Source organism: Anser brachyrhynchus, assembly GCF_964034855.1.
Source record: "Anser brachyrhynchus genome assembly, chromosome: 2".
NCBI lineage: Eukaryota > Metazoa > Chordata > Aves > Anseriformes > Anatidae > Anser > Anser brachyrhynchus.
Genome location: NC_137695.1, coordinates 91,629,382 through 91,655,178, shown reverse-complemented (window position 1 = coordinate 91,655,178; position 25,797 = coordinate 91,629,382). Strand labels below are relative to the sequence as shown.

The 25,797-nt window shown below is 40.6% G+C and overlaps 1 long non-coding RNA gene across 1 annotated transcript; it reads left to right on the top strand.

Annotated features, from left to right (window-relative positions):
* The first annotated feature begins 4,575 nt into the window (after positions 1-4,575).
* Positions 4,576-23,540, top strand: LOC308190658. Its single transcript, XR_013947446.1, has 3 exons — positions 4,576-4,926; positions 5,716-5,863; positions 23,401-23,540. It is a non-coding gene; the product is annotated as an uncharacterized lncRNA (long non-coding RNA).
* The last annotated feature ends 2,257 nt before the right edge of the window (positions 23,541-25,797 follow it).

The following is a 25,797-nucleotide window of genomic DNA, read 5'->3' as shown; positions in this document are numbered from 1 at the left end:
ACATGCTGTTGTTGGCTAGTAGAAGAGAAAGGTCAAAGGGAGACCCTGGAAGATGCAGTGAATGATAGAGATTGACAGAGCATGCCTAACAGGTACGTTTTTGCACTGTCATCCAGGTCTGGGTAGAGGTGAGAGAAAGAATGGTCCTCTCACATACTTCAGTGCGTGTGTTTGAGCTAAAGGAAGAAGCATTGCTGCCTTTCCTGTAAGTATCTGGACAGCTTAGACATTAACTACTCTGGGGGGCTAGAAGGGTTAATATTTAAGTTCCAAAGAGTTCTCAAGTCCAATGAGCTACAGAGATGCACTCGTGCTGTTAGTGAACTGCAGATTGGATCTGAAGTAGAAATTCTTTCATTTCACATTAACAGCTATCTTGATTTTTCTGATGATAATTGAGGCATGTGTTTAGATAGAAGCTTCTAAGGAACCACACATGAAGCATAACTCAATCCACACTCAAGTTTTGGAAGTGGAGGCCTTGCATCTTGTTCTGAGCCCAGTGCCAAATCTAAACCTGAAATGCCAAGCATACAATAATTTGCCTTGACAATTAAACTGTCTCTTACTTATGAGACAGGGTGCTGACCTGATGAATTGTGGAAAAAATTTTTCATGGAAGATCTCCAAAATATGCTGTGATAGCCTGTAGGTCAACAAGCTCCAGCTATAAACAGTTGGAGGAAATTAGTATTTGTCCTCACGGAAAGAACTCAAGCCTGTTTATTTATTATGGCATTACAGGGATGGGTGTTTATTATTTGGCAATGATCCTAGCTCTTACTCAGCTTGGTCTTCTAATGGTATTTTTTCTACCTGCCCATGCGGTGAACTCAGTGCTAGAGTTGGACAGTAAAACTGTTGTTTCTACCTCATGCATCACCCTTAGCAGTAAAGTTCTCTATACGAGGGCTTCCAGCCAAGTAACCTGGTCAGACATGTCCTCAGCTGGGAGGTGGGATACAAAATGCATCCACAGTGCAAAGCCTGCAGTTCTGTAACCATCTCTGCACAAGCATAACAGAAAGAGTATTAGGGGAAAAGAGCGAGGTGGAGGGTGACCTCTGTCTCTTTTTGTTGTAACATTGTCAGCAGCGCGCTTCAGTGCCTTTCATCACGATTGATTAATCAGGTTCTGTGAAAATTTATGTTAAGCCAGCGTTATTATTTTAATGTATGTCCTTTGTAGGCTCTCGTTGATGAAAACAGATTTCATATAGTGGTGAAAACATATATGCATCATAGAGCTGTTTGTGGGTATCAAATGAATAGCACATTTCTCCTGGCAGCATCCTCGGAAGCTTTTAACCTATGCTGGCTGCTTTTCTGCATATCAGATGTTATCTGGCAGGGCGATACCAACTCCTGTTCCAAGGCAGGAATGGGAGTGAGTGGTTTCTCCAGATGTGCCTGCTGCTCTGGCCAGGCAGTTCCTTGGCAGCACTGGGAGCAGCCTCTTCAAAGGTTGCCTAATGGATGTACCAAGCCTCTAGAGGGAGAAGATGCATTCAGCAGTGTCTCTGACCTGCTTTTGTTCAGGATTTTCCCCTTTATGTGTGAGCACCTTTGAATGGAGATGACTTTTGGGGACATCAAATGTACCTATGGAACAATGGTTTGTAGAAACATCCCAGGCTTTACGCTGAGTCTGGGGAGTTGGTGAGGGAAGAATCAACAATCCTCTCTCCTCACTTTTTGGCCTTTTTATAAAGATTTGTTTCACAAAGATGATTACCTTCCTAGGTACAGACAGAGATCTGTCAGTAAGGTGGGATCTTCCACTGGTTGTGGAGAAATAGGATACGACTGCTGGGAATTGAACAGAAAGGCAGAGCTCTGAATACAGTCAGGCCTTTGCCAGCAGGGGAATGATCTTGTTGAAAGTTTTTATTTCAACAGGTTGACAGATCAAGAGAAGACAAAAGAGTTGTTCATTTTTTTTCTAAGCACTTATAGCTGTTTTCCTCTTTTTCTTCCATGATTCCCCTTCTCGGCCCCTACCACTGGCTCAAATAATTAACCAGGAAATCAGCAAGTCGTGACATGGGAAATGACGTATTGTGGTCAGAGCTTCTGTAAAAACCACAGATTAGAGGTTGAGGTTAAGGGTGCAGTGTCAGCAAACTTTTGGGAAAACTTAAAAGCCTTGATGACTGATTTTGGTGGTTTTTTGGGGATCTTTTGTAAGGACAAAGGCCAGTAGCATTTTATTTTGAGGAAAACAGGGATTAACCTTTTAATTTTGTTTAAAGAAGGCTGGCCCATCACTTGTCAGGCCCCAGTGCTCACCTGTGTGTTCCTGAGTGTTTCCCTGACTGCTGGGAAGGAAACACTTTTCCTGCCTGGGGATTCTCAAAGTCTGCACGCTGCACTTTAGTGTTCAAATACGACCCTCCTGGCTTGAAATGGAAACAAAACACTTTTAAAATTCAACATTTCAGCCTTTTTCAAAGCCAATAATAAAGTTTTTTTGTCATTTTGGGTGGGTTTTTTTGGTTGGTTTGTTTGTTTTTTCACTTTGTCATTTCCCTCATCAAAACCTAACAATAAAACCACAGTACAACGGTAACTAAGGAGGAGTTTTTCTTCCTTCTCCAAGGTTTTCGCTTGGTTTGAGTGCCTAGGGAATTGCTTTCTCTTGCCTGTCCCCCCAGTAACTTTAGTAGTAAGTGTAATGGATATGCAATCTCTACGCAGAGATCTTTGCCTGGAGATCTTTTTTTGAAAGACCACACAGCAGAGCTTGAAAACCTTAATTGCTTCCTGCCCACTGGCTGGTATAGTAAAGTCGAAAAAATCATACCAATCGTCATTACAATGAAAAGAAAATATTTTATAGGTTACTTTTACCTTCAGCTGCTGTTCTGCCACTTCCCAGTAGTAAAGGAAATGTTGGATTGTTGTGAGAGTAAACTGAAACAAGAAATTTTCTTGCCCAGTAATTGTTAAACTAGTGTCTGGAATTAATGAGTGTCTCTATTCATCTAGATTGTTTTATCAAAAAGTGGAAGAAAAAAAAGTAAATTCACATTGTTCAGCAGTCCTATCAAGGGTTATTGCCGTATTATCACAGACTAGCGGAATAGTTCTGATTTTACTGTTTCCACCCTTTTTCTACTGACTTTACTTGAATATTTTAGATGGTTGACAGTAGCAGAGTAGGACTGCTAGATCAGGGCTCAGTTGTGCTGTTTATATTCCAGGTCGTATTTGAGAGCTTTAACCTTAACTGAGTTTTGGGTCCAAAATGTAGTCTGAACCTGTTATATATATAAATTCCTTACTGTAGCTCTAGTTAATTAAATAGTTTTATTTATCATTTCCAGAAAGCAGATACTTATGAGGTGCAGTAGACAAGCAGTCAATGATATCTTTATTAAATGATATCTAATTGTTTTTCAGAGGTAGGCAATGTAGCTTTAGTTTGGGTTCTGCTCACATCAAGGTGATAAGAAATTTTGCCATTGATTTAAATTAGTAAAGTCGAGTCAGAGAAAGTAATTTTGTTGTAAGACCTGTACAGAGCACAGCATTAATTTTCCCATGTGGAATATGGTAAGTTGCAGATATGAAAATGTTAAGCAGAAAACAGGCCAGTGTGACTAAAATACTGACATTAAAGTCCTTGTCGAATAATTCAAATTGGGCTGAAGCCTAGTGTTTTCTTTTTACTTCATATTTAAGGTTTTTCCACAAGATATATATTTTTTTAAGTATCATATTTCTAAATCTTTTTGCTGCATTCCCAATCTATTGCCTGTTCAGATTTATGAAAGACTTCCATGCAGAGCTCTCTAGATACTGAGCTGAGGATATGGGTGCTAGAATACACATCATGGTGGCACTGTTGTGAGATCTGGAGCAGTGCTCGTCCACTCTTCCCAGGCAGACCTTGTTCACTAGTACTGGTACACAAATCACCATGTTTACAGCTGCATGTTCTCTGTAGATCTCATGTCAACTTTTATGCTTTGGATTATGTTTAATACTAAGCATAAATACTCAACATTTATTACTGCGCAGTGCACTTCCAACAGCACTAATCTGTATGGATGGGAAATCCAGAAGAGGAAGGTGCTTTCAGAGATGATATTAATGACTGTGACATTTATTCTTCTTCAGACCTCTGATAGGATTTGACAGACTGTTCTTGCTTTAATGGTGACTCAGTACTGCGCTGTTTTTGTGGCTCCTTGTAGCAGTTGGTATACCAACTGGCTAGGCACGTGCCTGAAGCAATAGAGCAGACATGGAGCACACAAGCCCCAGGTCATTTGGGGGCAGGTTTCTAAAGGTTTCCATTGATTGAAATGGGAGTCAGGCACCTGAGGACACAGAAGAAAAAAAATCCAGTCCTTGCTTCTCGGTGTGCCAACCACATAGAGCAAACACTTATTTTCCCTGAATCCTGAAAGAACAAGACAAGCTCTGTGGATAAAGTAATGCTAGGGATGTGTTTGGAACAAAAATCATTTAAAACTGGCATTTGAGCCACTGCTGGCAATGGCCATCTAATTGAAGGGACCTCATTTGTTACACAAGCCACACAGGAGCTCATTGCAACAGACTGTAAACTAATTACTAACCTCGTTTAAAAATTAGGGGAATAATTAGGGCTTTGTTTTATTTTGGATGCCTCTACCTTTGTGTGCCCAGTTTGAGAGGGATTGCCATGAGAAGGACAGAAGATTGAGGGGGAAGCAGAGTCTTGGACAGAGTAATTTGTCCTTAAAACTACAGACACGCTGCCGTTTAGTGTGAAAGGATCTTGCCAAAGCCATAGATAATAGGAGCAGGAATCCACAGAAGCTTGGTTTGAATTTTTTTTTTATATTTTTTTTCCCCTAAATCAACTAAGTCTTCAACAGGATGGTTGGGGATCCCCGCATGGCTTTCCTCTTGGAATTAAGAATGAAGGAAGCAGAGGTAGGTAAACCATGTCAGTTGTGTGTGGTTAGTTTTTATGGCTCCTGCCCTGGAACTGAAATTCCACCTCAGAGAAGAGAAGAGAAGAGTCAGGGCCTGAAACCACTGGGTCTGTGCATTCAAACCAAACCAGAAATGGGGACAAGGTTTTGGCTTCCTTTCTCCCATGACAGGTTGCTTGATGCAAAGATGCCTTGAGGAACACAGCAAGTGCCCCTGCTACTGCATGTGGCTCAGTGAGTCTCGTGTTTAAACACTCTAGGGACTTGTTTTGCTGAGAGGAAGATCTGTACATTATATGTGGATAAGAACTTGTAGCTTTTCTCCGTGTTTCCTTTTTTTTCTGGATAGATGACATGCTAAGGCCCAGTGGGCAAGCTAGTTGTTTTTCTGGGAAGGAGAGAGGGAGGGAGGGAAGAAGCCAAAAAACCCCTCTGAGGTACTGGTTTTTCCCAGGACAGAGGGTGATGCTGCTGCATAGTGGCTTTTCCTTTCAGAATTCCTTTGCCCCCCTCAGAGCTGGGACCAGCCCAACTCAAGCAGCTCCGCGTTGTGCTTGCTACAGCTCAGTGCTGGAATGCACCTGACATCTTTTCATGTTTGCCCCCTGGAAGGTGGAGGTTGGTATTACAACTGGGACCGGCCAATTAAAAAGGGAAGCCTGTTTCAAAATTTTTTTTTTTATTTATTTTTTTTTCTTTTCAGAGTTGCTTTGGTACTGAGGAACTGAATTACTTCCCCAGTTAAAAATAAATAAATTAATAAAATGTCCCTTATTTTCCTTTGAAGTGTTTTTCATGGATACTGGAGTGCTGCATCCAGCTCTGGGGTCCCCAGCACAAGAAGGACCTGTTAGAGTGAGTCCAGAGGAGGGCCATGAGGATGATCAGAGGGCTGGAGCACCTCTCCTGTGAAGAGACCTCTCCTACAGGCTGAGGTAATTGGGGTTGTTCACCCTGGAGAAGGCTCCAGAGAGACTTTGTAGCGGCCTTCCAGTACCTAAAGTGGCCTACAGAAAAGCTGTGGAGGAACTCTGTTAGGGAGTGTAGTGATAGGACAAGGTTATGGTAATGGTTTTAAACTAAAAAATGTAATATTTAGATTAGGAAGAAATTCTTCACTCAGAGGGTGGTGAAGCACTGGAGCAGGCTGCCCAGAGAAGCTGTGCATGCCCCATCCCTGGAGGTGCTCAAGGCCAGGCTGGATGGGGCTTTGGGCAACCTGGTCTGGTGGGAGGTGTCCCTGCCCATGGCAGGGGGGTGGAGTGAGATGATCTAAGGTCCCTTCCAACCCAAACTATTCAGTGATTCTGTGATTCCGTGACGCTGTAGTGACTGAATTATATAGCCATAACCTTTGGTGTGTCAGTAGGTAGCTTCTCAGCCCCTTAGCATTCTGGATTCAAGAATAGATCTCTGGCACATTGCTTTGTGTCACGGCATAGGCACTCCTGTTATTAATCTGTAATTACATAACCAACACCTAGCAAAGACCACTTATTTCTGGTGATCACACAGTAATTACACTCTATTGATTCCAAATTGGTAATTGTTAATAGTTCCTTGCAACACTCACAAAATAATACAATATTCTGTAATTTAGTAGTGATTAGAATGTACGCTTAGGGTCAGTTAGTGCTGCTGCTCACTTGCTCTTTGGCTCACTAAATGAAGTGATTATGACTATATTTAGTATCCTCTCGCTTTTAGGATTCATTGTGCTGGAATTTGATTTCATTTTCCTTAAAATAATTACTGGGAATTACATTGTGTTTGGTGGTGTTAATCAGAATTTATGCTGATGTAAATGAGATGAGTTTCAAGCTCAAAGGTTTCCAATTACAGGGGAGAAGGATGTAGAAGTATTTGGGGCTTTATTACTTACTACACGGTTTGTTGTCAGCCTGCCCTTGTAGGCTGACAGTGACAGATTGCACTGTCAGACAGAAGCTCAAGACCGAGCGAGTCAAAGAGCCGGGGCTTGCAGTGCTGGATTGCTCAAGTGCAAGGCTTCGTGGTAGTGGAGAGGTCACTGCTTGCTCTTTCCATACATATTCCTATCAGGCACGAGATGTCAGGAGATGCTAACTGAAATACAAGCCACATTAAACACGTGAAGTTTCCTCGACTGTAAATTTGTCTTGTTTTGCATATGATGGAACATTTTGAGGACACTTTTTGTTTGCTTTACAACTGGTGAGAGCTTTGGCAGGAAGTATGTTCTCCTTGTGAATGCTTCTGAGCAAAGGTATGGCAGAATGTCAGCATCCCAACAGGATGCAGTTTGAATACAACAGAAAAGCAGTGTCTAGATGGGTGTGGGAGGAGAAAAAGAGACCAAATGCAGTTAAATTATAGTAACATGGCGATTAAAATTCCCCTGGCTTCTGAAACAGGTATATAATGTTGTCCTAACTGAAGGAGTGTGTACATTAGTTTCTTAAGACAGCTGAGTGAAAATGGCCCTTCATATCTCTGACTAGCCTTGCAGACATGCATACCTATGAGAGCCAATTAATCTTCTATTACCTTCCGATTTAAAAACGAAAATCAACAAAAAACAACAACAAAAAACATCTGCTTTATCAGTCCAGAGGTTCATTGTTCTCTTTTTACTCTGGTATAAATCCATACAGTAGAAATAAATGTGACTGTCAACATAAAAAATGAGAAATCTAACTCTCTGCAGAAGGATTAAGCTGTAAGACAAAAAAAGGCATTAGTACATCTCACAATTCAATAGACCTGTGTTTCTCCCATACATTCTTTTATATTTGTTTTATTGGTAAAAATTATTTTTGGTTAAAAATACGGCATTCTATTTCTTGCAGTAAAGAGAGTGAAAAAAAAAATGTTTCACAATGCTACAGCACTTTCTGATTTAGAGCCCATAATACTGTGAGACATCTGGATACTTTTTTTTTTCTCTGAATAGGTTGACCCTTCTGCAGTTCTCTTGAGTGAAATCCTGGCTTCATTAAAATCAAAAGCAAAATTCTTATTGACTTCTGTGGGCCAGGATTTTGTCTTGGCATGCTTTCCATAAGACCCTTTCCTCTTTCAGACCATGACTCTGTGGAGCACTTAAACATATGGTTACCTCTCAGAATGTCTATTTGTTAGCGGAAAAATGCTCTTTAAAATATGTTCATCATCAAGTTAGGTAATGCTAGCACCACTCAGAGACATCAGCTGAGAGAAAATACTTTTTGAAAGAAATGTTCCAGTTTTATTCATTTTATCCTACGAACATTTAGCCTGCTTGTAAGAATCCAATGGGTGCACTTTTCCTGTAGATTTGCCTAGTAACTTTTCATCCCTGGCTTCCGTAGAAGCAGGAGTGCTTTGATGAGTATTGCTGTGGAGATAATTAATTCCAGCATTTCTTGAATTCTGTCTTAAAAGCAGAAGAAGGAAGGGCAAGTAAAAAACCAGAAAGTGGAGTTATCAGTTTAAAAGCACATGCCTCATAAAAAGGTTGTGCTGTTGCCATTGTTCTTCCAAGGAAGAATTTAATTAGTTACCTGTTCACTACTTGCTTTTTTATGCTGTTCAGATTAGCAATATAAAAAAATGAAAATGATCCTTTTGCTTATACCTTAAACATTCTGCCAAACAAGGAACCTTTAGGTCAAAGGGTATTGTTGTGCTGAAGAAAGGGAATCGTGGATTACTGAGGGCATCTTATTAGTGCCGGTGTCTGCTTCTCTTAACGAGTGGCAACATGTGGATGTCACAAGTGAAGAGCAAATGAGAGCATACTGCACCTCAAGTGAACCCTCGTAAATATTACCTTCCCTGTTTGCAGCTTTTTACCTCTGGTGAGAGCTTGGTGACCGGCGATTTCTGGAACTTCATTGCTGACCACCTGTGGTCCATTCATTTCTCTACACTCCTTGCAAAGGCGACCTCAGCAGAATTCATCGTGGTGTGGAAACGAGGGCAGTCGCAGGCCTTGCGAGAGAGATGCAGAGAGCACCAGGCGCTGGTCAGCTCTGTAAGTGGCTGGAAAAGCTGGGTAGTGTGGATCAGAAACTGCCAGAACCTGGCTCAGTAATACAAGTAGGGCTGGCCCTGAGGAGCTGCTGGAGAAAGATGCATGGTACCATCAGAGGGCTACCTCTCATCACTAAGATTTTAATTAAAAAAAAATGTATGTGTGAGTATAGTCGAAATAACAAGCATCATTGTCATTGTGCTTCTCTCAGAAGAAACCTGAATATTTTCTAAGTCAACAAAATCCGCAGCTCCATCTTGGAAGCAGCACAGCTTTGCCTATCGCTTCTGTGCATACGGGCCTTTGCACCGAGAAGGCTGGGGCAGAAGGAGCGGCTGCTGTAATTTGCATTCATCTCGTTAGTTTGTTTGTAGAATGCCCTAAAGAGAGACTTTTTGTGTGAGTCGGTGTGAGCAGATGGAAATAAGAGACCTAGTAATAAAATGTGTGCTTAAAAAAGACATAAAACACTACATGAAGGCAGAGCAAATTGAACATGGCTCCCACTGACTTTTAAGACAGGAACAGTTGTACCAGTGTGAGCAAGGGAAGAATTTGGCCTGCTACTTGGGTTTTATGTACCAATACAGAGGTACTGGGAGCACAGCGTATCGATAATTAGGGCTTCGAGGTACTAGATATACTGCATATCTCCTTAGAGCTATGAAAAGCATACATGTTGCAACCAAAAGTGAAAACAATGCAGACAGTGAGAAAATATGTGAAATCTTTTTTCTTTTTTTCAATTCCCTGTAACAGCATGCCATTTAAATTCCAAGAAGACACTCCCCTGGTATTTCCATTTACTGAACCCAGTATCCCAGGAGGGGGTGAAAGGGAGGAGAATGGGTGTTCACTTTTCCTGTCTGCAGTGAAGCATTTTCTCATACCTATGACTAAGGAGGGAATTTTGCAACTGAGAATGTTTTTCCTTTCTGTCTGCTGTGCTTCTTAGCACAGCAATAGCAGAAAACAGTACTCAGTTTTGGTCGCTTGACTGGAAAGGGGCAAGAAGAGCTGCGCGTGTTGGCCCAATGTCTGGTAGAGGTGCAAGGAACAGGCTTGTGACCTGCAAAACATGCCCATTGAGATTCAGTCTGGTTTTGAATTTTTTTTTCGTATTCACTGTGGTTTTGAACTTGAGCCTTTTTGTATTCATTGTGACTTTGAACTTGAGCCTTTTTGTATTCATTGTGACTTTGAATTTTCTTTCAGAGCAGAGATTGTGTAAGAACTTTCTTGTATCTTCATCTCCTGCTTGTTCCTTTCCTGTGGTCCTAAGTTAGTGCAGTCTGTGGCAATTTGCTGCTGGTTATTTCTGTGCTTCCTTGGCTGTGCTTTGTGAGGCTGCCGCACTTCTCCCAGATCTTCCTGGGATCTTCCCAAGACTTTCCTACTGCCTGTAGTCTCTGTACCTGAATTCAGCCCTGACAGGTTGCGTATGAGCCCCTCAAACACTCAACTGCACTTGAGAGGCTGTTTGTGCAGGCTGAAGCCATCTCTGGTCTTCCCTGATGCCATCTCTGGTCTTCCCTGATGCCAAAACATAATAATTTCCTGCATGTCTAGTAGTTTACCTCACAGTCTCTCAGAAGGCAGAGTAGTGCCTGGATTGTCTTGTCTGATCCCAGTGATGGCACAGGAAAACCAGTAACCCTTACATCCGATACATGCTGTCTGAACACTTATTTCAGAAATGTCTCTGTAAAAGAAGACAAACGGAAGATGTTAAAAAGTTTTTTTTTGAAATGTGGTAAACTTTAAATGCTGTCACTTACAGGCCTCAGACTGTACTTAGATCTTGAGCTTTTGCATCTGAATTGAGGCAGGCTGCACAGCACGGCAAAGTGTCTGCCCTTTGATATAAGTAGATTAGTTATTTTACAGCCTGATTTAAAAAGTGATAATATGGCCTATTCTTAGTGATGGTATCACCTTTAAGAGTGAGAAAAATCCTTAGCAATTCATGAGCAACTGAACAAGTTTTGCTTACGTGTGGCTCACAGCACAGCTCATGTCTTAATAGACAAATCGACTCCTGGATACTTCACAACCCATTCAATATTATTTATATCCTCTCCCACTTGAGATTACGACATTTCCCTGATGGCAATTACAGCAATGGCCTACCTGAAATAGCAGTATGAAAGAGTCTCTGATCTTTCAATTCACAGAGAGCATCCAGAGCCAAAGAGCAGACCCAGCTAGCTGGTCTACCTGGTCCAGAGTGCCTGCTTTCGGAGGTTGTTTGGGACAGTGCTCTTCTGAACAGTGCACACAATGGTGAGGGAGGTAGACCTGTTTGCTGTTGGACTTTGAGCACAGGCAAATAGGCAGACTTGAAACAAATTGTACCTTCTGGTCAATTTAAGTAAGGTAAATATTGCATAAACCTCCTGGGTACCTTAGTTATTTATGAATTCACAAAAGAATTTAATTCCTGAAGCGGGAAGGACTCAAACCTCAAAGCATTTTGCAGCTGAGCCCTGTGACTTAAGGTCATTGAATAACTGCCCTACAGATATTTTCCTTTTACTGCAGAACATACATGCAAATTTCTGCAAGTCTAATCAGGGAGGACTTTAGGCTTTATGGGATGTGTGACAGTGGCTATTAAGCATTCTTAAAAATAGCGCTCGCATCAGGTGAGCTTATTTAGACCAATTGTAGTTTAATGTCAGCTACAAATTTTGTCTGAACAAGTATGAATGATGTTCAGATTCTTGTAGTACTTTATGTAACAGGGTGTATAAATGCACCCTGTAGGCCATTAAAACTTTGTTTTGAAGTTAAATTTCCACTTCCTGAGACATTTCTGAATTGGGAATTTTACACTGTCTGCTCCAGCTGTGGTAAGTCTTGAAGAAAACATGTGCTCCAAGGGTCTGTAACTCAGAGTCAGAAATGGTGAAGCAAGCTAAAGTAAAATTGTTTGAAAATCACCAAGAACCATTTCAGGTATAAAACTCAATATCAGTTTCAAGAATCTTGTTTAACCAAAAGACCAGCTCTTCCACATGTTTTAAATAATTCTGAAAAGTGCATTATAGAAACTAATTTCAGACTACTCTGCTCATTCTCTGGAATTCTTTATACAAAAGTTGTTTCAGAAATATTGCTGTTTACAGAGAGGACCATATGGAAAGAGTTTCACATATTTATTTTTTTCTGTATCATATCTGGGATTGATTAGTGTGACTTGGGTTTTCAAAAAAAAAAAAATGCTCCTTTACAGTAGTAGCTGCTTCCAAATGAATGGATCTGATTTCCTTCTAATGCTTGTGGGACAAGAAGTAAATGTTTAGTTCATTTTAAGAACCTTCCCCCCATTGGAGTTTTTTGATTTTGTCATTCCAAAAATAGTGTTTCTAGTTCCTTGAGTCACAACTCTTACTGAACCTTTTAGTAGTGGTAACAGATTTTTATTCTGCGTTCAACATTGTACTTTTATCAGATCTCAGTTCTGAGCTGTGACTTGTGTTCTGCAAGGTCTTGCCCTTTTTTTAGCCTTCAAGGAGGCACAAGGAGCAGGAGCATGACCATCTAAACCCTCAGCTTACATCCGACAGTGTAGTAACACATGGCTTCATTATTCTTTCATAATGTATATACTGCTGTCATCAGATCTTGATCTCAGGTTGACTTTCAAGTTTACAGTGTTTATATCTAAAGAAAGCTGAATCAAAGTAGGATCAAAACATGAAAGTAGACAAGACGCTGTAACCTAGAAGGACTTCCAAATACACTGACTCACCAGGCGCCCCATTAAGAACAACTGAGTAGAAGTAGATTTTGCTTGTTCGTAATTCTGCCAAAGAAAACCTTTTCAGAGGTTGTTTTCCCTAAATTCTCTTTTCACAGTCAAGTTCTATATTATACGGACTTAAAAAAAACCTTCAAACATGGTCAGAAGAGATATAGTTATTCTTTTTTAATTTTTAAAAGATAAAGCTTTGGAATAGAATGAACCAAACGTTTAAGCCACCACTTGTAAACTAGCCTTGTAATAAAGCTGCTCATACCAACAAACAAACAAAAAAAACCAAAAAAGTTTAAAAAATAACCAAAATAAAAACAAATCACTCCACCACTACATATATCAGAATTTGCTAAACTGTTCTGTACACTGTTGCCCCCATGCTGCTAGTCTCAGTGCTTTTGTCATGGTGTGGGGATTGCTGGGCAAGGCAGTGATTCTCTCCAGCATCCAGCTTCATTCTACTGCAATGGCTGCATGGGGTCTGGTGCAGAATCCTAATGGAGATGTCCACATGCACAAGTCAAGGACTTATTAAGTTTAGGAGACATTTCTTCTCAGAAAGAGCAGTCAGGCATTGGAACAGGTTGCCCAGGGAGGTGGTGGCATCACCATCCCTGGGGGTGTTCAAGGGAAGGTTGGACGTGGTGTTTAGGGACACCACGTGGTTTAGTGGGTGACATTGGTAGTAGGGTGATGGTTGGACCAGACAATCTTGGAGGTCTTTTCCAACCTTAATGATTCTATGATTCTAAGTGGCTTGATTTATTGGGTCATTTGGTTTTGGTGCATTTCCTTTTTGAAGCAAAGATGTGGGAAGTAAGGCTAAGCTGACTGAAAGAAGATGGAGATATTGACACTGCAACTGGGATATGCAGAAGGATATGGAAAAGGAAGGTGGTTACGTCTCCTGAACTGCTGACCAGAATGCACCCGTGCTTTGTGCCCAGAAAGGCTGTGTCCTTTGAGACTGCCTACAACCTGGGGAGTCTTTGGCCCAGGCTGAGCTCACCTTAAGAGCTCCTTGCAAAATTGCAGACCATTACAGCTAACAGGTATGTTGGAAACTACAGGGTTGATAGCCTGTGTCTTATGAGGTCAGTGCAGACTTAGAAACCAAGAAGTGGTAACCTTAGTTTAGAAAGTTTAGCTGTTCATTGTTGCCACAATCCTGAGTTGTCCTTTAAGGAACATGTTATGACAGCAGGTATCAGACCGTCCCTGCAGTCAGAGGTTCGATTAGGAACGGTGGAGTCTGAACCTCATCTAACTCTTCACCTGTCTATTTCTATTAGCTGAACAGTTTTTAAGTACTCATCATTACATTGTGCATCTAGACAGATTTTCTGGATCTTGATGAGATTTCACACTTCAATTTTGGTGGTGCAGGAGATGCCTGAAATGTAGCTATTGAACTCATGAGAAAACGGTTTTTAAAATTGAAAACATTTAAGTCAAACAGAGTTAGTGATATGAAAAATGAAAGGCAGTGTGTTGCCAAAACCGTATCAGTGACGGAGGATTTCACTGTTTAAAAATTATAGTCTGGGTGCTTACACTGCAAGTGTATATTATAGACATAGCCTGTATAGAGTAATATATACTTAGAAGCAGGATGTAAGTACTTCAGTAATGTAGAATGAAAATGTGCCAGTTGAAACCGCTTCACTTGTCATCCCTGGGTTGATGTATGCTTCTGTAATGAAAAGTGCATACAAAAAGGTTCAGCATACAGCTTGTCTTTTAGTCCAAGCTTGGCAGCTGACAAAAGATTAGTTTTTTTTTTTTTTTTTCTTCAGAAAACTAGATGAAAAGTTGGTTTTAGGCACAGGAAATATCAGAAAATATCAAACCCGTGAGTAAGAGTTAGAAGTCTTCAGTCAGCAGCAGAAGAGGAAAATGGTTCAGAAGGAAGTTCAAAATGAACGAGCAGACAAAATGGAGAGGGAGGCTAAGGAGAGAAGCAATTTAAATAGATCAGGAGGATTATATCAGAGCAAGGTAGGTATCTTTTAGACAGCAAAACTTTTTTTCCCCTCGATTAATCTTCTGCGTTTCAGTAGCTCTTGTCAACTAGTGAGGGAAGGAAGACATGGTAATGAAAATAGCTATTTTTGATTTTTTTTCTCTTTAAGTTTTTGATTCCTGGAACATTGCCTGTCTCATGGAAATTAGAACAGAAATGCTGAGCAACAACAAGGGAGCAGCAGTTAATCTCTTGACCAACCAATTAACTCAAGCATTGCCAATACAGAAATTCATTAGAGGTCCTTCAAGTAATCGAGATCCATTACTATTACTTAATGCACCACAGGCACAGAAATCCTTCATTCTATCTTCATCTAAAAAGGAATGCGTTTCACGTATATGGCACCATACACGTGGCCGACAGTGCCGGCCCAGGTGCCTGAGGTGTGCCTCAGGTGGGCCTGGAGCCTGCAGGGGCCCAGTCGCAGGTGTAGGCCACATGGCACTGGGGCTCTGGGCAGACCTTTTGGCAGCACCGCTTGCATTAAAGTACTGCCTACATAGCAGCTTTTTGCCCTAAAGTGGTAGATACGGGATGAAACCCTGCCCTTGGCTATGTTAGCTAGCCACAGAGAAAGCACCAGTTGAGCTGCCCCTCACTAGAAGGCAGACATTTTAAGCTATCTCCCCTACCTCCACGCCAGCTATGAGTTCAGCCTGTAGATTTAGCCTGTATTTCCTGCCTCACAGGTTTTAGGAACTGCATAAATGACAACATTTATCAGTTAGAGAGCTCTTTCCATCTTCCAAGCTTTGTATGAACATTAAGTAGTAAACATGTTACCATAAACATGACAAATGGAGATGGAAATAGCACAGTTTGGGTGAAATTGGTAACTGACTCGGCTAGAAACTTTCGTGAGCGGGGAGATGATCTGAACTCAAGCAGTAGTGACTGGGAAAGATGCAAAATGGGAGGCATAAGAAATATAAAACTGCAACACTGCAGGTGAATGGTTTCTATTCCAGTGTCAAACTTTGCTATCAGACTGGTGAGGATGAGAATTTAAAAAATCTAACAAGATTTCTTGGCATCTTCCAATTGTTTTCATTGCACTTCCAGAATCCTATAAAACAAAGCCGAAAGGGACCACTGGGACTATGCAGCATGATTTATATTACACAGGCAATAGCATTTCTCTGAATTGGTGATTTTTGTTTTGTTTTGTTCTAACTTAAGTTGTGTTCTCTTAGAACACCTGATTTTGTTCCTAGAGTTGCTAGTGGTAGAAAATCGTCCCAACTTTTAGGAAGCTTTCCTAGTGGTTCATTAGTCTTTTCCCCACACACAAATACTTTCTTAAAAGCATGTGAAAAGCATGTCTATTAGAAACTTCTAATAGATTTAAAATGCTGTCCCAGAATTTTGTTCTTCCCCTACACATAGTCTAAGCCGTGATTAGTTTTCCATCTAGCCTTCTTTTGGAGTAACTCACACATCTGGGCAGTCTTGCTTTCACCTGTGTTTTCCACTGCTTTTACCATGTGTTGGCCTGTCTGTCTCAGTATACTCTCCAGTTTCTCAATTACCATTTTGAACTGCAGTGGCCAGAACCAGGTGTGGTATTCCAGAAGCTGTTAAATAAGCACCCAGCAATGTGATTTTTCTACTCCTTTTCTGGAGTTCTGCTTGTATTGCTCAAGGATGCCTTCAGCTTTCAAGCCCAGCAGCACCCTAACAGCCCATACTGAGTCTATTATCTTCCATAATATTAGGTCCTTTTCAGATTCTCATTTTCCTGTCTTTTAAGTACATCCAACATTCTTTATTGCAAGATGTGACCTTCATTTCATATGATCTAATTGTACATGAAACCAGGTGAACCTGATGAAAGTTGCTGTAAACACATGGGTTTCCATGGGTTTAAAGTGAACTTGGAGAATACTTGGAAGAGTATTCCACTTTGAACCTTTTTTAGGTTTAAAAAGTAAACAAACTACATTTGGTTCAGGGAATACTCTCAACTAATAAGAGCTAAAGGTTGACAAAGGTGTTGGCCATTTTTTTGCTTTGTTGTCAAGAGATCACCCTACTAGTGAAATTACCTGTCAGAGGGCCTGGCTGCTCATAATAAGGCAGGAACTAAGCTTTTGGGGGCTTTCTAATCATTTTCAATTATCAGAGCTGAAGAATGAGAATACCCTGTCTCCCCAAAATTGGCAACCTTTTTGTCTTTTTTTTTCTAAGTACTAAAGACTCTTCCTTTCCCAGAGAAAAGAATAGTCACAGTCAGAAACCTAGCATTACAGGTGTTGTTTCCACATGATTTGTACTGCCTTTCCCTTTTACATGCTTCTGTACATGTCTGGCACCATTGCTTATGTTCCTCTCAGGGAGTTTAACAGTGAGCACAAAGGGTGAGATTCAGAATGAGGGGTTTTGTTTTGTTTTGTTTTGTTTTTCCCATGAGAGTCAGAAGACACACCAATGCACCTGAGGGACCAGAACTGGGACAGGTGTTTATGTTGGTTAAAACTTTCAAAATTTTGCCTAAAATACAGAATATCTCACTACAGATTTTAGAGGCATGGGGATCCAGTGGCTGGGTGTTCTGGCAGTGATTTTGTGGCTGTTAATGAGTAGAGTATTGCCATTTTCTTTCTTTTTCCCACAGATAGCACTCAAGTATTTCTCCAGATCATTCATAAAACACATTTTAAAAATGTATGTCCAAAAATGAATCTGTGTAGAATTCCCTTTGACATGGCTCTGGCTCATGGTTCTGTTTCCAGTTGGCTCCTGAAAACTTTACTTAGCTAGGCTTTAATCAAAGTAGTGCATTAATTTTTCTTTTTCGTCATTCAGTATGCTTAATTCAGCTAATTATCTAGCTGATAGTAAGACCATTAGGTTTGGATTTTTCAGATCTCAAGGTTTATCACTGAAATCCTGGAGTTTGGGAAGTTTACCTTGCACAGGGGGATTTTTTTGGTTCAAAGACACATTTTGCCACAGGCAAAATAAGTTTAGATTTGTCTCCCATCTTATAATAGCAAGTCCTTAATAATTAGGAAGTAAATACTTCAATACTTCCTTCCTTTGATATCTATTGATGGAGCTGGTCTGACCTATTTTGTTTTGTATGAAAAATCTAGATAGTTATGGCAAACAGAAAGCAACTGAGTGGGAACTACTCTGTAGCCTGGAGTTGACACATTCCCTTAAGAAAGAAAGGATGTGGGGTGAAGCTGTCTATAACAGAGAAGAGATTTTTCCCAAACCAGTTGATATGTTAGAAAAGAGATAAGAAAGACAATAAATTAATATCACCTGGGGAAAAAAAAAAAAAACTTTCTCAAGGTTGAAAATATTTGGCACTATCAACAAAAATGCATAATTTTGAAACCGCCTTTTTTTTTCCCCAGCAAATTCTTTTTTTTTTTTTTTCATGTAATGTAGAAATTGATGTAAATGCTGAGTGAGTGGGAAATGTATGTTACTACCCATTAGCACTTGATTTGTACATTTCTGAATACATACTATACTCTTACAAAAGATTCAGACTAATTAGGAGACAGGGAGTTTGAAAAGCAGATGTTATTTACAAAAGGCGATAGACAGGAACTTATGGAGAATAGTTTGGAACAGAAGAATAGAAGCAGAGAGACCCGCAAACAATCTGTTTATTTCTTCCCCTTCTACTAAATTTAGAAGGCAAAGCTGCATTTTTTCCAGTGCTGTCAAAAGTGAAGTGCCTTATAAAATGGAAGGGATTTAAAGTAACTCACAAATAAATAGCTGGTGTAGCTAGAGGGAAGGAATAGCTTAGAAAAGGAAGAAGAAGAAATCCTGTGGTTTGAAAGAGACTTAGCTGAGTCCAAATATGAACTTTAATGTCACTAGAACATTTGTTTCCTGAAATCATTCATCTGACCCTGTGGAAACCAGAAAAGGGAAATTTACTCAAAATCCAAAATGTAATGGAAGTATTCCTTTAGCATTTTAATTGGCTCTTGATCATCATCTGTAGCAAATCAAGTTCAGTAAATAAGATTTCTGCCATGAGCAGCAGAAATGTTGAGTGATATGCCTCAATCCTTCTGATCGAAAACTAAAACATTTTTTGAAAGATCTGTGTAGGAAAGCATGTAGGCTGGATTTTGGAGTTTCCATTTCCTTATCTACAACAAGCATTGAAATGATTACTATTTAGGTATTTTTAATTATGGAACTTTAAGCTATGAGTTCTTTTTTTCCTACATCTTTTCAAAGTCTCAGAATTAGGAAGACGCAAGGATAGTACTCAGTCATTATTGTGGATGCATCTACCATGACAGAGCTGAGGACAAAACCAAGAATTTGTGAGGTTTGCTGTCAGTCAGAGCAAGAAAGTGTGCAGATGCCTGATGAGAAAGGGCTTGACTAGCTTAGAGTTTACTTGGTAGGGGAAAAAGTATAGCTTTTGCAGTGGACCAAATCAGATTATCCCAGAGATGTTCTTTTTTCCACATGCTATGAAAAAGAGCATTGTTCAGGTTTTACAGATGCATGAAAAAAACCCTTCACGCATTGAAATTACATTTCTTTCTCTTTCTTTCCTCAAAATTCAAAGTTTAAACTTAACACGGTGATGCAAGCCTGCATTTTCTCTTGTTGATTGAAATGGGAATCTGAGTGGACCGTCACTTTGGAATTCAGACAATTCAGATAATTCAGACAATAATCAAAGCTACAGATGTGTACACTTATAGCAAAAGTCAGAAACTCAGTTGTTAATGCTCACCATAATTAAATATCCAGTTATATTTGGTAGGGAGACTCACCTGCTACCTTGCTGTAGTGACTAAGCTTTTTTGAAAAGTCTAATGCATTTAATACCATTATTGAAAATTATAGCTTGAAGTTTTGATTCATGTCTTGAGCTCAGTTTGCAACTAGCAATTCTTAGATAATGTACTGCAAATCCTTCTAGTAAACCCACAGAGCCTGTTTTTTTTTTTTTTGTTGAAAGCATTGGGTTGATAGAAGGCTGTTTCCTCCAACATGAGCTTTTACAAGCTGTGTATGCTATAAAAATGTTGTTAATGTGACAAAATTGTTTACTTGCTCATTAAAGAAACTTACACCAATGACTGGGAGAACCAGCAGTGTTACAGTAGAGTTGACAACAACAGGGCCCAGAATATAAAAGTAGTAAGTGTACAGTACATTGGGCTAGAGAAGCAGGTCACCATGCAGATCAACAGACACAGCTGGCTCATGAAAAGCTTTTTTCATGCATTTCTGTACCAAGTGTATAGGCAGGATACAAAAATTTGAGTATCATAGAATCATAGAGTGGTTTGGTTTGGAAGGGACACTTAAAGATCATCTAGTCCAATGCCCTTACCATGATCAGCGACACCTTTCTCTAGGTCAGGTTGATCAAAGCCCCATACAGCTCAGCTGTGAGCACCTCCAGTAATGGGGCATCCACAGCTTCTCTGGGCAGCCTGTTCCAGTGTCTTACCACCCTCATTATGAAAAATGTCTTCCTTATGTTCAATCTAAATCTATCCTCTTTCATTTGAAAACTGTTGCCTTGTCCTGTCTACAGGCCCTGGTAAAAAGTCCTTCCCTGTCTCTTTTGTAAGTCCACTATACATATTTAAAGGTAGTAGTAAGGTCTCCCCAGAGCCTCCTCTTCTCCAGGCTGAAGTGTGACAGAGCCGTACAGGTGCTGGCTTGTAGGTCAGTGCCAGGCTACCAGAAGGAGGTTTTTATGTACTTCTGCAGCTTCTTCAAAGGGAAGTTGAAGTACAAACAAGCTGACTGAGAACACTCCGAAGTGGTAGACCCAAGACTTTTTCTAGGTTGCCAGCTCTTTTCCTCTGTGAACAGAAAGAAAGCTTGTTCAGGCACTGGTATCCCTCACAAAAGGATGCAACTCTCTCATTACAACTTCTGCTGACTCCTGAAGTGATCCCTTGCACCGATCTGATATCCCTGCCTGTCTGTGGCAGAAGAGTTTATCCCTCAGATTGCAGAAGCAGCATTGTGGAATTTAGGTTTTGGTAAGTATCAAGATTGTACCCCTGAAATCTCATCCCCTATCTTCAACTGTATCAGTGTCTATTAAAATATTACCTACCCTTGCAAACCTTGCTTCTCTGAAATCCAGCTCGTTGTCATTATCCCAGTAATACTAAAGGGAGAAATGCTCCATTGAGCAAATTATCAGAAAGACAAAATCTATTTTGCCAAGTCTCCCTTGGAATTTGTGGATTCCTTAAACTGGCCCTTACTCCTGGCAGGAGTACTTGAAGTAAATACTATCCAACAAAAAAAAATAATCTCCAATTTATCATTCTGTCATAATCCCAACTGACTTCAGTGACAGCGTAATAGTGAAAGTGATTTCACTCTCTACCAAATAAAAACATAAATTACTTCTTTTGACTGTCATGAAAGAATATTACTGTTAGTAGGTGGGAAAACAGAGCTGTTGCATTTCTAGAATTTAGGTGGCCTGAAAAATGCACAGTGTGTACTAGAGTAGCGACACAAAAGTATCTCAAAAACAGGCTCCTGAAAACAGAAAGACCTTTTGGAGTCACTGAAATTTGGTCAAAGTGAGCTGACTCACCATTCTGCCTTTGTAATGTTTCATACCAGATTTGCAATATTGAAGGTCTTCAGCTTAAGGAAGACTGTTCTTCCAGGGATTTTCCCTACTGCTTTTACTTTAAACCTTACCAGGAAACAAAGTTGGAAGTTCTCACATGTTCCTCCAAGACTAGGAGATGCTTACCCAACAAGATGCTTGCTCGAGGCACGGGCTCACCAGCTGACTAAATAATTGACCTGGGGCAGGAGTGTGTGGGATAAAATACTACAGAGAGCACAATCCACAGATTTACTTGTTTAATGCCACTGAGCTATGCTGTTATAACAGGAATGTGTCAGAAGCAGCAGTAATCCAGGGAAATGATGCAAACCTGGAGGTAGGTTGTCAGTTTTGTGAGCAGGGATTGCTGGCATGGCCCTGCTCCCCTGACTACACATGTGCGATTCAAGTAGGGGAAGTGAGTATGGATGTAGTATTTCAGCCCTTTCAGGGAGCTGAATATCACCTGAAAAGATGACAACATCCCTGCCCTGAAGGACCTGCCCACCACAGTCTGTAGCACCGTGTGCATTTGTAGATTGATGGGCCTGAGAGTAGGGGACTGCAGGATGTTGGAGCTGGGACTTCGTTTGGGGATTCCCCCAGTCCCACGAGCTTATATTTTAAATTTAAGCTTGGAAACTTTATTTCCAAATAAAGAAGAAAAAACCAAAGCCTTACAAAGCCTCAGCTACACTGAGGAACGAATAACAGTCTGCTTGCTTCTGGAAGAACTTCCCACCACCAGGGACAGATGGCGTGGACCCCAAAAGCTAAGATGGGATTGTGTGAGAGCTGATGACACTGCCAGCAGGACTCCACAGATGATGAGATGATCATAGAGATCAGCTCATTGTGCTGATCATTGAATTTGATGTCTATCACAATGGAAAATGCTTGTTTCATCCAATTTGGGGAAGTCATATCAAACTCACAGACAGGAACAATATTAGTAAGACTCTATTATGCAGTCATGGTGAAAGTTTAGCATAGCGAAGAAGAGGTATGTATTAGGTAAGGTGAAAAAGGGAGTCACACCTCCAAGAAGTCCTAGTCTGTGGGCTTTAAGCTTTTTTTCTTGTTGGGGGGGCGGGGGAAACGAATATTAACCAAAAAGGTGACAAAACCCCTACCTAAAAAGCTCATATTCTGAAGCTTTTATAAATGATCTTTGCACTGCAAGTTTCAGTTCTCATGAAGCCAAATTGAGATAAATCTGAAAATTTATATGGGTTTAAAAGAACAGTTACTAAAATAGTCTTGTCGTTCACAATAATATAGAGTGAGTAAACTTGTTCCACAGTGACCTTATTTTTTTATTTATTTTATTTTTATTTTTTATGTTCCAGCAAACTGTATATAATCCCAGGAGTGTAGGTACAGTCTTATGTAGCATTGTCATTCTGCCCCACCACTCTGATTTCTAACAAAGTAATATTTTCTGGATATTGTCTACTAATTCTTTCCTTCTTAATTGAGAGCTAGATGCACATATTGCCTAGTTTGTCATAGAGCATCACTGAAGTACTGTTTTATTTGTATTTGTGGAGACAACAAAATCAAAGATAGCAGCTTGGTGACTCCAACCGAGATAGTAATTAAGATAAAACAGTGAAGTTTCTAGCATATATTAAAAAGCCTGGAGGAATTAGCACAGCTTGCAGGAAATCATGCTGGAAAGAGATATTATTTGACAGCAAACATGAAAATGTTGTCTTTTTACCAAGAATGATGAGAACTGATATGTCTGCCCTGTGTTTGGATAGGTAAGTGGGGTAAGTGAGTTAAAAGGAGATGAGGATAGAGTTTGCAGGGGAATTGGGAAATGAATGAGATAATTTAACCTCTTTTCCATACAAGCATTTTTTAAAATCCCATACTTTTGTTATTATCCAAAATTTTTTATACAACTCTCTATTTTAACTAGTTCAGTTTTATGGATAGCAGCTAACTATAAAAAGAAATAACATCCTGAAGTGTCCTTGGAGCCTCTAACTCTACCTCTCTATCTATTCCCTAAGAAGATGCCCTGGATTTGAAGACTGTGTATTAAAGCAGGTATGAGAAGAAACAGCTTTTTCTGACACTTGCACTCCTTTTCTTCAGCTCATGCAGAAGGCTGACAGCCTGTCTCCCTCCCATCAGAGATATCCCACCAGCTCCTTTAGGAGTTCAGCACTGCATTTGGCCTATTCTGATCTTCCTGATCCCCTCATTTCTGTGCTGCAACGCCACCATCCACCAGAAATCAGGTAGGATCTCAAGACATTTGACATTGCTAAAGAATCAAGCCTCAGCTGTCAGTTTTAGCCATTTGTATTCCAGATTTTTGTTCCGCTGGATGATGGTTTCATTTTTGATTTTGTAATGTGTTCTTTGTAGAGGTTATTTTAAGCAAATAGGTAGCCTGCTTCCTTCAGTGGATTTGTGTTGGTTTTAGCTGAGGTTTGCACATTTTAGCTATTGCCCTGTTTTGGTCTTGATGCATCTCTAAACCTTTGTCTGCCTCGCTTCTCCTCTTTGTGAAATAAGATGAACAATTGTGCATAAAATTATGTACATTGTGCATAAGCTGCACAATGGTTATGGGGCATTTTAAGATTTTCACATATAGGGGTCCATGTTTACTTAATCACTTAAGTGTAGTCCTGGCTTTAAGCATAGGCATAGCTAATGATTGTTACTCAAGTTGTTATAAAGTTTTAAATGTTTATTTGTTTATATATATATATATATGAAACTGAGTCTGTGGAGTAAAAGACTTTTCTGCTAGTTGCATATACTCATGTATCAGCAGATTCTTCTGCAAGCTCATCCAAATTAGGTGCCAAGTTGTGGCTTTTTTATTGCCTAGAATATGCAATTCGTGCACCTCACGTGTACCTTGTCCATTAACAATCTCTTACATTGTGTCACCCCATTAATATCAGCGGATGTACCCAGCACCACCTTGGGGCTACATGGAAATCCAACAGAAAGGAGCAGAGATGCTGAGAAGAGGCACTTTGTGGCTCAGAAGCATTTCCTTGCTACCTGAAAAAGCCTCCTTGCAGTAGCTATTCAAAAACTTACCCACCCAAATGACTGTGCTCATTTGCTCCATGATTATTGCTGTTGAAGAGGCCTCGGTGTCAGTGTTTTGCTTTCCTCTGTGCTGCCCACGTGTAAAGGCTCTGGGTCTGCTCAGCTACATGACACTAGAAAAGCTCTGAAAAGTAGCATCTGAAAGATGGAAGAGAGCAACGTCTGTTTTGAGACCAGAAAGACATGAGAGGTACAATCAGTGGGTTGATTTCCTGCCCCCCAACCCTGTGAGATACCAGTTTGACCCAGAGGAGTTTTCTGTGAAAATGAGTGTAAAAAGCTGCCCTAAAACGTTTTACTTGGAAAGATGACTATCTTGTGAGATTGTAAAAGGAACACAGTACCTCGTCAATGATGCCTAAGGACACTATTTCCATTACGGTAGCTGTTGCAAGTTTGATTCCCAAGTGTTTGATTCCCAAGTCTCTCTGAAGTGTTTGCTCAAAGGGTGAATCAGTTACTCTTACTGGAAGTTCCAGTTTCTGGTCTGAATCAGATATTTGCCTCTCTGAGGTCTTGCTGGGCAATCAGGTGGCAAAGCCTCTGATGCACGAGGAACAGTAGGAAGTCATGGGACTGCAGAACTCCGGCCCGTTTAGAGCAAATGAGCTGCTTATGGGTAAAATAGGCTACCCTGAAAACAAAAGCGAGGCTAAACTACCAGAATTAATAGTACGCTTCAAACTAATTATTCAGACATCTGTAGCGAGTGGCTCCAGTACCTGTTCTTGTCAGCTTGCCCCTAATAGAATTCTTATACTCCTTTGCCAGTTATCACTAACACAATTTGATGTGGAAATTGACACAAGCCAGATTTTTTGGTTTGAGTATCGTTGTGTTGCTAGATTATTCAAAAGAGACGTGGCAAACAATTCCCTGCTTATGCCACCCTCTCATCTACACATATTAGTTGGGACCAAGCCCCTTGGCTTTGAGGACTCTGATGTAAGCGTTGGTGTAGGCCCGATATAGACTTTGACCTACTCTAAATTCAAGATTAGTGACATATGTGAGAAGCTACATAAATGAGAGCAAAGGAGCATCCTTGTATGCTGAGCAGTACCATCTGCTCTGTGAGCAAAGGGTCTGCTGAGGTGAGGAAAATCTTTGGCAGCCCAAGTTTCCAGATGAAAACACTTGGTCCCCAGGAAGCTTACAGTGAGGTATTGAGATCATCAAGTAAGGAGCCTGTTACCTGAAATATGGTCTGCAGCAATGCAGAGACCTGGAACAGGACAGCAGCAACGCTGAAGGAGCCGTGAAGAAGTCCCAGAAGTACTGAGAAGAGACGAAGTCAGCCAAAGCAGCAACCCTCTCGGGACTGGAGGGAGAGGAGTGGCAGCAGTGAGGAGGTCGTGGCAGCAACCCCTGAAGCGTGCTGCAGCACAGAGGAGCTGTGTCAGAGAGGCTGTTGCCATG